The sequence below is a fragment of the Heterocephalus glaber genome, unplaced genomic scaffold, assembly GCF_053883595.1.
Source record: "Heterocephalus glaber isolate CG9 unplaced genomic scaffold, H.glaber_assembly_v1.0 deba00001497, whole genome shotgun sequence".
NCBI lineage: Eukaryota > Metazoa > Chordata > Mammalia > Rodentia > Bathyergidae > Heterocephalus > Heterocephalus glaber.
In genome coordinates this window covers 66,157,652-66,170,474 of record NW_028258320.1, presented here as the reverse complement: position 1 = coordinate 66,170,474, position 12,823 = coordinate 66,157,652, and positions in this window count along the sequence as shown.

The following is a 12,823-nucleotide window of genomic DNA, read 5'->3' as shown; positions in this document are numbered from 1 at the left end:
AAAAATGTATGAATGATAACAATAGGGGTTTTCACTGAGCTCTATTAGTGTCTTCCTAAGGGACACCTATAGGACACCAAAGGCCAACGAACATCAGGTTTTCACAGAGTTCAGAGGGAGGAGAGCAAGGCCAGTGTCATTCTGAGAAAGACGGGGCATCCTGGAGGGCAGTGGTCAAGTGCCTGAGTTGCAGGGGACCAGTTTTCCAGCCTAGTGCAGCCTCCCAGAAGCATAGTCCATTTGGGGGTAGCAGGAGACCCCCCAAGGGATAACACTCTAAGCAAACGCTCTTCAACAATACAGTAAAGCAAAGGGTGTGAATCAGTGATGCTGCTGAGGGGGGGAACAGACGTAGAGAGAAGCAGCAGGCCACGAGCAATGTTCCCTGAGGTGCTGTGACAGGTGAGTGCAGGGGTCCCACCAGGGTCTTTGAGCCTGGACACTATGCGAGCTTGAGAGAGTTTGTGACCACAGAGGAGTTTTGCATCAGCCTCTAAGCACACCACACCCCTTCCCAGAGGCTGTTCCCTCGGTATGGAGCTCATTTCCACACCCTCTTCTTCTGGCTCTCCTTCTTGCTTGGAGAGCTGAACTCTGCAGCGGGCCGAGCCTCAAGATGGCCCTTCACCTCCTCCCTACTCCCTTTCTCCTCCATAGACTACAGGGTCAAACAGACACAGTCTAATATTGTAGACCCTGGATGGCACAGCCCCAGGGTGGTTACACTATGTATCCTTCCCTGTTCCTTCCTGCACATGTCCCGATCACGAAACAATCACACTATGTTCCACCTAGGCCACGTAGCACTATTTGCCCGCTTTCTCTTCCTGTTTGCCTTCCACTATAAATAAAGAGCAGGTGGGATTCCAGGCAGCCATTAGCTCCTGACCAGCTGTAGTTCTATCTGGTCCCAACTTTCAAGAAAAGTCTTGGTTTCTTCACTTTTTTCTTCATCTCCCACCACTCTTCCCAGCTTCAGACCCTATGCTGTGCAGGTGGCGGCATAACCCCTTTCTCGTTTTCTCCAGGACGTCCCCCTGGCTCTTCCCAGTCAGGTCACATCCCCTGTCGTGCTTCCTCCTGGATCACAAACTCCTTAATATCATTTATCCTGAGGAGGATGGGGAGTGGGAGGTCTGTTTGGGAATGAGGAGTCCTTTGATGACATATTTCTCCAGTAAGCTATGACTTCATCTTACTCCTTCTTCCTCTCCTCCTCCTCCTCCTCCTCCTCCCCTGCCCTCCCAACTCCTTCTCTGGTCCACCATTCTATCCCATGACTTAAAGCAGGACCAGCATATGCTGATATATACCACTAAATACATGTTAAATGAATAGATAATTGATGGAAATTCTTATCTTGCTGAATCTGGATGCAAGCTTCTTTTGATTTCAACTTCTCCCTCTCCCAGGACTGCTTATTCATTTACGTGTCCTCCACTTCTAGCCAACCACAGAGCTTAAAACACACATCTCACGTAACTGGGCACTATCACCTGCTAACTTGTGAGCTAATAACCTCAACTAGTTTTTACGGGAATCAGAGACATCAGTTAGGCTTCTGCTATTAGCTGTGGGGGGGGGGGGCATAGTCTCGCACCCCATTGCCCTGTCAGATGGGGACCTTAGATTCTGTGCAGATGTGTGACTTGCACAAGTCTTTTTTTCCCTATCACCAGCTGGCCCACCTTGTCAAGGTCAGGGTCATTATTTCAATACAGTACTAGCACACGTTGGGCCTTGGCTTTGCCATTTAGGGTGGATTTGATCCGGGCAAGTTCTGCAGTAACTCTCTTGCACATCGGCAACATCTGTACTGCATGTGTAAAATAAGGATAATAGTACCTACTTCTCAGACTTGTATAATTAAACACGATATGCACATGAAGCTCTTGACACTATGTTGGTAACGTAGTTTTAAAAAACGGTGCGTGTATCTCAGCACATGGAGGGTCTGCACTGACACCCAACTGAGCCCTAGCGTGCCAGGCCTCACACACTCACAGGCAGCAGGATGTTGGTTCACCTTTGCCCGATGGTGTCAGTTACTCCACAGGGCAGGATTCTCATGAGCATGGCATGTTTGAGCCCCTCCTGTCGAAGGGTCCCTCCTGTGCAGAATATATCATGCTCATCCCTACCCAGGTGAAACCACTCTCAGCAGCCCACAGGCAGCCTGCAAGAGACTCCCGCAAGGGCAACCAGAAGGAAGTGCTGCTTCTCTAGCTCCAGAGGAACAGTTCAGGTATCACTGGTGGTAATGGCAACAATAAGGTAATAATAGTCATAATAATAATAATAATAATAACTGCCATTTACCATCGTTATATTGTTGAATGGTCACTATAGCCCTGACAGAGCAGCTGGGATTACTCTTAGTTATAGATGAAGAACCCAAGAAAGTTGTATAAGGTCACGAGTAGAACCAGAATGAGAACCCAGTTATCTGCACATTGCATCTCCAGGCCATGTACCGCCCCATCTCCTCTGTGTGAAAGGGACAGAGCTAACTTTATGTTTGTGGCTTAAGTTTTTCAGCCCCAGTAGACGGCAACCATCAACTTTCCCTAAATCATTTTCTAGGCAGGTTCCTCAAGCCAGACACATATTTAAGAAGATAGGCTGTGTGCGTGGTGCCATGACAGGCTACTAGGGTCTCTTTCCTATTTCTGATTGGGTTCCTCTTATTTGGGGCACCTCAATATCCTCTCATGAAAGTTATCGACATCTCTCTAAAACCTGAATGGAAATAGGCTTTTGGATAAAGATGTTTATTCTCTCATACCAAGCACTTAGCATTTTTATGTGACAGAAAATGTTAATTACATAAACAAGTGTTATTGCCATGTGTCTATGCTCAGGTTCTATGAATGATAGGCTTTGGTATCTGCAAAGTTGACCAGAGTGAGAACTCCATTTGTTTCCCCTGACAACCATTCTTCACTGTGAATGATACCGCTGAATTACAGGTTCTGGCTGTGGGGCAGGTCACAGCAGAAGACAGAAGAAATTATTCATGCCAGATCAAGGTAAAGATTGCAGGCCTTACCTTGTACAAGATCTAACACTATCGTTATTTATCCAGAGATGATACTTTCATGAAACCTGAAGACAAGTGATGAAATGTTTGGGGAGGTTTCAGGCAATGATCACCGTCTTCCACATTCCACCCAAGAAAGATATAACTTTTGCAAAGCCTTCACTGATTTGAGATCCTCAAACACATTTGCATTGTTGGGTCTCACTAGTAATTCTCTGTTGCATTACCTTTCCTGTTTAAAAAATAAATTAAAACAATCTAAGAAGGCAGATAATGTTTAATGGAAAAGGGCAGCGATGGGCTACTTGTTGCCTAGCAACCACTAGACATCATTTTGCAGCTCCACTCTACAGAAGCCAAAATGGCAGCTATAATCCTTCCCCAGGCCCTGGACAGTGTATATGCCAAAGATAATTCCCTTTGGGCCCACATCATTTCATTCTTTGTCTCAGGCGTTGGATCCTTCCTTTTTCAAAGATGTAGATGGGGAAAACTCACTGCTGAATTCCTGAATATGCTGACTAATGCCAACACTTTCATCTTCTCAGAAAATCTGTTGAACTTTTCAGGTTCTTCCTTTGGGTGGTACTGTGTAAATGTTTTACCTACCCCACTTCCATCATTGAGTTGTGCTTCCTGGCAACCCATTGCCATTACTTGATATGGTTTAGTTTTGGAAAGTTCCCTCTTACCTTCCTTCCAGCTTCCAAAAGGTCTTGTCTGCTCAGTTCCCTAAGAACAAAGGATGATGATAATTCTTTGACATTTGAATTTTTTCACAACCAGAAAATGGAAAGGAAGAGAAATATGGTTATGAAAATTTTATCCAGGATGGGCATGGTGGTGCATGCTTACAATCTCAGCATGCGGGAGGCCGAGGCAGGAGGCTGCCAAGAGTTCAAGGCCAGCCTGAGCTACATAGCGAGACCCTGCCTCAAAAAAACCACAAAGAAAGAAAGAAAATTATATACAGAATTTTGAGGACAAGAAGCATGACCAGTAACACTGAATAAAGCTATTTTTACAAGAAATATTTCCATTAGCTTGCTTGAAAATTATAAGGAACCCCCCACACACACTGAATAACCAAATTGCTTTAATCCTTAGCCACCCTTAAATCACAAGTAGACTGTTAGTGTTATGTGGCTTTGACTAGAGGAAGGAAATAGCAACTATGATGCAAAACATAATGGCTTACTGATTGAGGGTAAAGGGAAGTTATTTCTTAGCCATCTCTGGGCTGGATACCCCAGAATGGAAGTGTTTAAACAGGAAACTACAGGAGGTCTGTGACCCACTGAACTTGTGCACAAAATGCACAGTTTATGTTCACAGGTATATCTTTCTAGAGGGGGTCTTATCCTTCAGCAGTTTAAAACCCAGGGGAAGAGATGAGGAAATGAGGTTTCAGAAGACTCTTTGCTTTCAGAAAGATATGCTGCAGATAATTAATGCCGAAAATATCTCCAAAATAAAGACAAAAAAAGAAGTTAAGTTTTTTTTTCATTAATTCAGTCAATAGATAATTACTGAACACTTAACCAAATCTGAGTCACTGAGAAAAGATACATCAGGAAAAACAAATGACTATGCATCCTAGGGCACTGATTAGCACTGGCTGAACACATATTGTCTGCTAGGGCTTTGGTGCCACATTAATAAAATCTTCACAAACAACCACATAAACTTCAGATTATATTATTGTGTTAAACCTCAAATTATATATGAACTAAGTGCTGAATCCAAAGCCAATCCTTCACCTACCCCATCTATAGAAATTCAGCTTTGGGGAATTCTTTGGGCAAAGTCAATGGATATATTAAGTTGAAGTTGAGGTGCTTCCAAAGAAAACAGCTTCCACTTGGAATGCAGCACAGTACCGAGGCCACACTTCCCTAAAGGTCCAAGGAGAGGACAGAAAATGCTCTGGCCAAACCCTAAGCACGAAAGGAAGATAGTAGAACCAGTACTAGGAATTGGGCACTTACTGCGTGTCTGGTCTTGTGAGAAACTCTGCACACACGTTATCTTCATGTTCACAACAACTCTACAAAGGCAGCATTGTTAGCATCACTTTATAAATAAGACAATGAGGCTTCAAGAGTTTCTGCAGCTAGTGAGCACCCAGAGTTTGGATTCAAACCCATTTTCCAAAGCCCTATCACTTCCCTATCACTGTATGTCTATCATGTCAGGAATATGCAGACTCAACTTCCTTGGCTCATTGGGGAATTCTTCAAAAGGTGGAGTCACAAGTTATATTTCAGTTTCTTCCAGAAAATGAGCACACAGTAGATAATAACTACAGTAATGCTAACAAACAATACAAATACATTGCATCAAGAATTGGGAAGGATCTTAAGATTTCATCTTACTTGCACATTAGCAAGTTAGGTTTCCCGTTTCATAGATGCTGGTAAAAGTCACTACACTCTTGTCAGAGAGACAAAGGATAATTTATTACTCAGAGAAATAGCAGTAGCTATAGTCTAGGCCTTTTTGCACTGTTTCCTGTGGTGTGACACTTGCACACTGCTTGGTTTCCTTCGGTAGGGACTCTGAGTCTAGGGGATCTAGACATAGAAATAAGCCTGGCTAGTCTTTGCCCCAGAGGGACACACTATCTCAGTCTTCCAAGATTGTTTACTTACAAACATCCTTGCAAAGAGTTTAGAACAATGCTTCCTGCCTTGCTTCTAAGATGTGCCAAAATGCAAAAATCTGGAGAATTGTGTCCCAACAAACCTATTGATTGTGGTGTCAGGTTCTACTTTAAGTACTTTAATCTTTGTTAATCCCTTTAATCCTCACAACCCTATCAAATGAGTACTATTACCTCAATTTTTCAGAAGAACCTAAGATACACAAGGATTCAGTGACCTATCCGAGGTTACACATCTAAGGGGTAGTGCTGGAATTCCAGTATGGGTTGCTGCATCCCTCAGTGTCACTGCTTTTCATGTTCTCTGCTGTCAGCAACATAATCTTTTAAGCCTCCCCCCGAAACCCCACCCCAGTACTGGGGATCAAACTCAGGACCTTGCGCTTTTGAAGCAGGCAGCAGAACCACTGAGCCAAATCCCCAGCCTTCCTCTTTTTGCTCCATAGCATCATCATTTCAGAGCACAGTGGTTCCCAACCTTGAGTGTGCACCAAAATCCCCTACAGGTTTTGTTACAACCTCTAACCATTCGGGTCCTGCTTGGGGTCTGGGAAATTGCCTTTGTTGTGCATTTTCCAGTTGATAGCACTGCTGGTGAGGACCTCACTTTGGGCACCATTGTGAGGTCAGTTTGTTTAATCAACTGTCTTCCCCACTGGAATATGAGCTCCATGAAGTCCAGGGCTGGTCTGTTGTGTTCAACATGGAATCCTCAGTGCCTAGTGGAGTACCTAGCATATCACAAGCTTCTAGAAGCAATGAACCAATAAAATGGGAGAGGGAGCCATTTCTTCCAGATTGTTATCTGACATTAAGTTTAGAAAATTCTCTGGTGCCATCCAGGCAGCTACAGATGACACCATTCTTCATTGCCACACTACAAAGGTAAAGGCACTGCGATACTGAATGTTGCAGAAGGCAGCTCGCTCCTGATGAGGCTGCACAATTTACAAGGTTTGGGACTCTAAGAATTGTTGGAGTCACTTCTGGTAATATCTAGATTTCATAAAAATGCCTTCCAAGATGCACAAACATCTGAGGACTTTAATTCAGCCCTTCACCACTGGGAATAGAACTTTTATGTACACAGACTTTGGACTTTCTTTTCTTTTTCTGAGTACAGCTGGCAAGAAAGCAAGTGAGGACCAAGTGAGGATTCCAATTGAGTTCTTTGACATGGCACCTTTCTTTTCTGCTTTTCTTTTCTTTGAAATGAAAATGCTTCGCTGAGTAGAGCTACCCTGTTTGGGGATGTGAGCATCTATATTAATGAAATTAGTATTACATGATATACCTCCCTATGATTTAAGGTAAGACACATGCAAGTTTTGTTGGCTTGTCTTATTCCAGCCTCAAGAGGGAAGGTGCTACTCTTAATAATACATTTTGTTAGGAGCACTAACCACCGAGCTTATTAAAATGCAGAATCCCAGTCCACCTCCAGATAAGAACCTTGGGAGTCCATATTTTTAACAAGTGATTCTGCTTGTAGGTGAGCACTGATTACACTTCAAGAGCCAACCGTGTTTTAATTCATTTTTTGTTTCTGTAACAAATTATCTTAAGTATTTTATAAGGTATGCTTGGCACACAGTTCTGGAGGCTGGGAGGTGCCAGAGCACAGTGGCTCAGACGGCACCTGGTGAGTGCCTTCTTGCTGTGTTACAGGAGGGTGGGAAGCAGCACGTGGAGGGACGGAGGAATCCCGCTAGCTCAGGTCTGTCTTCCTCTTCTTTAGTCACTAATCCATTACAGGGGCTACTGTCATGACTTTATCTAAACCTAATTCTACCTCCGCCAAATTTCCCTATCCAGATACCTCTAACACTTACATTTTGGCATTCAGTTTCAAACACATGAGCTTTAGGGGACATGTAGCACTCTAGAATAGAGAAAAGGGTAAAGGCCTGGCCTATACTATAATTCTGGCCCTTTTATGAAACTTCCCAGCATGTAAGTTTCCTCATCTAAACAAAACTTAATGTATGTTTGGCCTCCTTGGAAGGAAGGTTCAAGAGCAACATACGGAAACAGTAAACAAAGTAGTTTAGGTTTTTGAAATGCTAGATATTTACAGGGTATCTGTAGAAGTAATGTCTCTCTTAGTCTGAAGCATAGATAATAAATTCTCAAAGTGTTTAAAACATTTTTCAGTTGAATAGTATTTCCAAGCCTATGCTCTCAATCCTTAATGAGATTAAGGATATCAAGACTTCAAATAGTTTGAATGGAAGGACTGTGTGTCCCTGTCTGTCCATCCATCCATCCGTCCATCTCATATGAATGCTGGCCTGCTGATCTGCACAAGGCCAGCTGTGTGAGAGCTGCCTGAAGAGGCTTAAAACAAGACAAAACAGATCCAGACGGCCTCTTAGATTCAGGTCTGTCCGGGGTCAGAAATCTATGTGACATGGTTTTGAGGGTGTGATTTCCATGTGGAATGCCAAGAAAAACCTAAAGGAGTAAGGGGGTTTAAGATGAGCCTCAAATAGTTTAATTTATTCTTGGAATCCAGTCACAGTACTTGTGACTTCAGATCCAGCAGACTTCCATCTAGCCTTTCTCGTTTTATCATAATAACCAGTAGTGTGGAGAGTTTAAACCCTTCGACTTCAAGTTCAACACTGCATGCTACTCTATCTAGATCTCCCCTGAATGGGTCTCAGCCCGGTAACAATGACTGGGATGTCTCGTCCAGTATACAGCACACGGGTGCACGCACTCCTCTAGGCAGCTCTCCGCAGCAGACACCAGATCACCTCGCGGGTCAGGTCAGCGTGCCCATTTTCTAGTGCTCTGTTAGCTGCCCATAGTTCACAGCAGTCCCCCTTTCTGGCTATCCGTTCTCCACTGGGGAGGGCCCTTGCCTACCACCGAGGGACTGACTCAAAGGCTTATTAGTAAAGGTGGCTTCTCTTGCCATAAGCAGGATTCAGTGCCTTCCCCCACACAGAGTCGTCACCCTGTTCAGCTGCTTGCCTTCCTTTGGCTCTGCTCTTTCCTGAAAAGCCTATGTTTATAAATAACTTGCAAGAGATCTGAGACACTTTTTCTCAGAAACCCACCTGAGACACCATCCACTGTGATCCTGGCTTGAATGTCCAATTTGGCCACAATTCCCCACGCCATCTGACGCTAACAGTAACAGCCACCTCTCCCTTGTCCACTTGCTTGGCAGCTCAGTGGCATGTTGCTGTTGACAGGTCACCTTTGAAAACCTCTCTCCTAACCAACCTGTCTTCTGCAGCCAACTTCTCTTCTGACCATCAAGTTCTATACAGTTGCCTCGACGCTTCTAGGACATTCCCCAAGTACTTCTTTGACAGTCTAAATACGACCGACATTACCAAATACATTACAAAGTGCCTATTCTTGTAAGACTGAACTAGCAACGTGACACTTACTAGTAAGCAAAAGCCTGTTCTGTTAGCACCTTCCTCACCCATCACATGCAGACAGCCAGCTGTCACCACACACGACCAGACTCCCTAACAGACTCACGGCTGGGTTGGTTCCAGCCAGCTCTGCAGCTCCTCCTCTCTCACTCCTCTGCTAAATTTCTTGCTGCACCTCAAGGGTGTCATCTGCTCCAGCTGGGAGCTCTTGCTTTGACTGTCTGCCTGGTGCAGTCCCAACAGTCCCATCTGACTTGCTCCAAGCGCCACCTCTGCCTCACCAACTGAGCACCTAACTCCACTTCAGCACTTTCTGGACTCGACACCACTCACACTACTTGGTAAGATGAGTGGCTACTCTGACTCAGCTGTCAACACATCTCAGTAAAAATGACTACATTAAGTCACAAAAAGCAGTTTATGCTATTTAACATCAATAAGACTTAAAATTTCGTACTTCAACATCATGTGTGACTAAGGCAATGCGACAGACACTACTGGCTATTTACTAAAGTTTATTTCCTCTTCTTCCTGGGAATGGCTGTTCTACATTTCTCAGACATTTTCTCCTGGCAGTTAGGTGTGGTGAAGTAATGAAATTCTCACCAGTGCAAAGCGAGGAATAATGAGTTGCACTTCCCAGCTGGGCCATAACTTTCATGACTGCTCTTTTCCCTTCCACTTGACTGTGCGGCAATGCCCACGAACGGCAGGAAAATGAGGCGCAGAGTCACTGTCAAGCTGAGTCTGAGTGACTGGATGGAAAAGAGGCCCCTGGTGTTGGGTTATCCTTTGTCTTGAGAATAAACTTCAACTGTGCTTGAGTCACTGTATTTTGGGGGGCATTTCCCCAATATAGGCGGGCAGTGTGATGTTAACCTTTCTAATATAAAGGACACACTGATACAGTGTAAGAGAAACCTTACAAATTACTAAGTCATGCACAGAACAAATAGTTACACTCATTTCTGAGTCATACTATATCAGTGAGCCCCATGTCCAGAAAGCACAGGAAATGGGCAGAAGTCAGGATCAGTAACTAAGCTAGATAGCAGCTGGTAACTGCCCAGTTAAGAAATTCAGTATCCTGTATACGCCCAGGTTAGATTACTTTGTGTTCAGCAAAGGAAAGTCATTGATTTACAATATACTGGTTTACAGATACTTGCCATTAAATATGCTTTTCCATCTTTATGTATCAGGTAGTTCAATACCTGACATATATGTGATCAGTAAGTGTTTCTCAGATAGTATGGAGAAATTCAAAGCTTTACTGTTTCACTATTCCTTGTGACATCCATAATTACTTCTTCTAATATCACTCACCTTACAAATGAAAATACTTTTTTTTCTGAGCAGTCATAATTGTATGCTATCCATCAAACAATAAAACTTTGATAGGTGAGACACATTCAGCCTGAAGATGAAGTGCCATATTAACTTCTTGATCAAATGCCAGAACTTACAGAAGAACACAAAACAGACATCAATAATTACAGCTTGTACCATAGCTGTCAGTTTCTACAGCTCTAGGTTCAATGAACAAGTAATAACTGGACAGACACACCCTTCAGAAATAAGAGGTGGGAGGGATTACCTCATTCCATACCTGTCACGGAGCAGCCCCCTGCAGCCATTCAGCAAGAGGCAGCCCAGGGGCCCAGGCTGCAGCTGCTAGAGCGGTGCCAACAGTGGAGGCCTGGCACAGGAGCACTTAGCGGCCAAAACGTCTCTTGGACACTGCTCTCCCTTCCCCTTTCATTCCCGGCTATTCTCTTATCCCTGAAGAAATCTAATCTGGACATAAAAGGTATCTACAGTAGTGAACACATAGTTCTTAAAAGTGGCACCTGCCTGGAATGTTAGCGCTTGGGCGGCTGAGGCAGGCGGATACTGAGTTGGAGGCCAGTCTGGGCTACATAGAAAGACTCTAGCCAAGAAACAAATAAAAAAGACCTCTCGCTTGGAAAATTTTTATGCTTTTTCTACTTGAATTTAAAAAGGGATTACTAATACCAATAAAAATATAATTATGAAATATAATTATGCATCATGCCTCAGCTACATCTTGATTTTACAAGCAGATCTAAAAACATGGTGTATAGCACAGCATTTCATAAACTGCCCCATCAAAGCTGGTAGCTGTGTTCCAGGGATCAAAATTACCAAAGCCAGAGTGACAGTAAGTGTCTCGGATGGCACCGCTGGATTTGATGGCATCTTGAGCAAGTGTGCATGACCTCCCTCCAGAATGCTCACCCTAGAGCAGAGGTGGTACGGAAGAGGCAGCGCATTTGACTCCAACACCAGTTTCTTCATGGCCATCAAAACCTGCCCCACAATGTCCCGCTCTTTATTCCTTACTGGTCAAAAATCCTTTCTCCAGTCAAGTCTGTGCTGATGACAGCCATGACACTAAGAAAGGTGTACAGAGCTTTTTCCTTTCAAGGTGGGCAGTGTGGAGGAAAAATAAAATAATGACGACTAAAGAATGCAGTTCTGCTCATTTTATCAAATTTACAGAGCACCTCAGCCTCAAAACCGGAAAATGGGGCTCATTGCTTCAGTACTGATGACATGTCTCTCAGTAGTTCGTGGGAACTTACTCTAACACATAATTCACTCTCACTTAATCTAAGTTTGAGAACTTAGAAAGATGTTCTGTTTACTTCATAATTAAAGTACTTGAAGTCAGGCATGGTGGTACTGACCTGTAATTCCAATGACTCAGAAAGCCAAGTTTAGCTCAGGAAGAGCTTAACTTTGAAGACACCCTGGACTCTGTCTTAAACTGAAGTTAAAAAAAAATAAAGTACTGAGAATGTAGCTCTGTGGATAGCACTTATCTAATATGCATGTGGCCCTGGGTTCAAGCTCCAGTACCATTTAAAGAATAATAACTGAAGCACACTGCCATGAGTTTCTAAAGCCTTGGACTTTGCAAAGCACTTTCAGATGTGTTACCATGTTAGAAGGCACTGATGCCAGAAATGCCAATCTACATTTGGTTTTGGAAAAAGATTTTCATGTATATATTTTGTCCAAATATTACTATTTGTTTCAGGAAAGTCAGAGCTAAGACTTTAACAGAGTGTAAATTTTAAGCCAATGAATAAACAGTTGGCTTGAAAAAATATTAAATTGACATGCAAAGCATCTGTAACCCTGCCAGATACTAATAAAAGCAACTTCTGCCAGCACAGAAAAACTTGAATTGCCTCAGTTGGTTCTGAATTTGATGACTAGGCTTTACTAGTTGGTTTTCCAAAGTGAAACCTGACAGCACACCGACTTGCTTCCTCACACTTTTATCTCTTTAAAAAATAATGCACAATCAGCATCTTATTTAAACATTGGCCTTATACAATATTTATAGTAAGAGACATTATTTCTAAAAAAGTAATATTAATCCTTACCTAACAAATGAGGACTTAGGCATTTTTCAAGTTATATACTTTAGAAATGAGATTCATACTTCATCAGTTAAGAAACTTCAGTTATTTAAATATTTAAAAGATAACATTTTAGACAAAAGGCATAAAGGCAATAAATGGATTTTAAATGTGAGGTTTTAAGTGTAAACCTAATGTTTAGGTAACATTTTGTTTCTGGTTTTGGCCCACCCTTCCCTTATCTGTCTGCCCCTCAAAATTAGTGTTTAAAATATGGAGTTCAAGATTTATGATCAGTTGCAGAAACCTGTTTAGCTACTGATTTACAATCTTG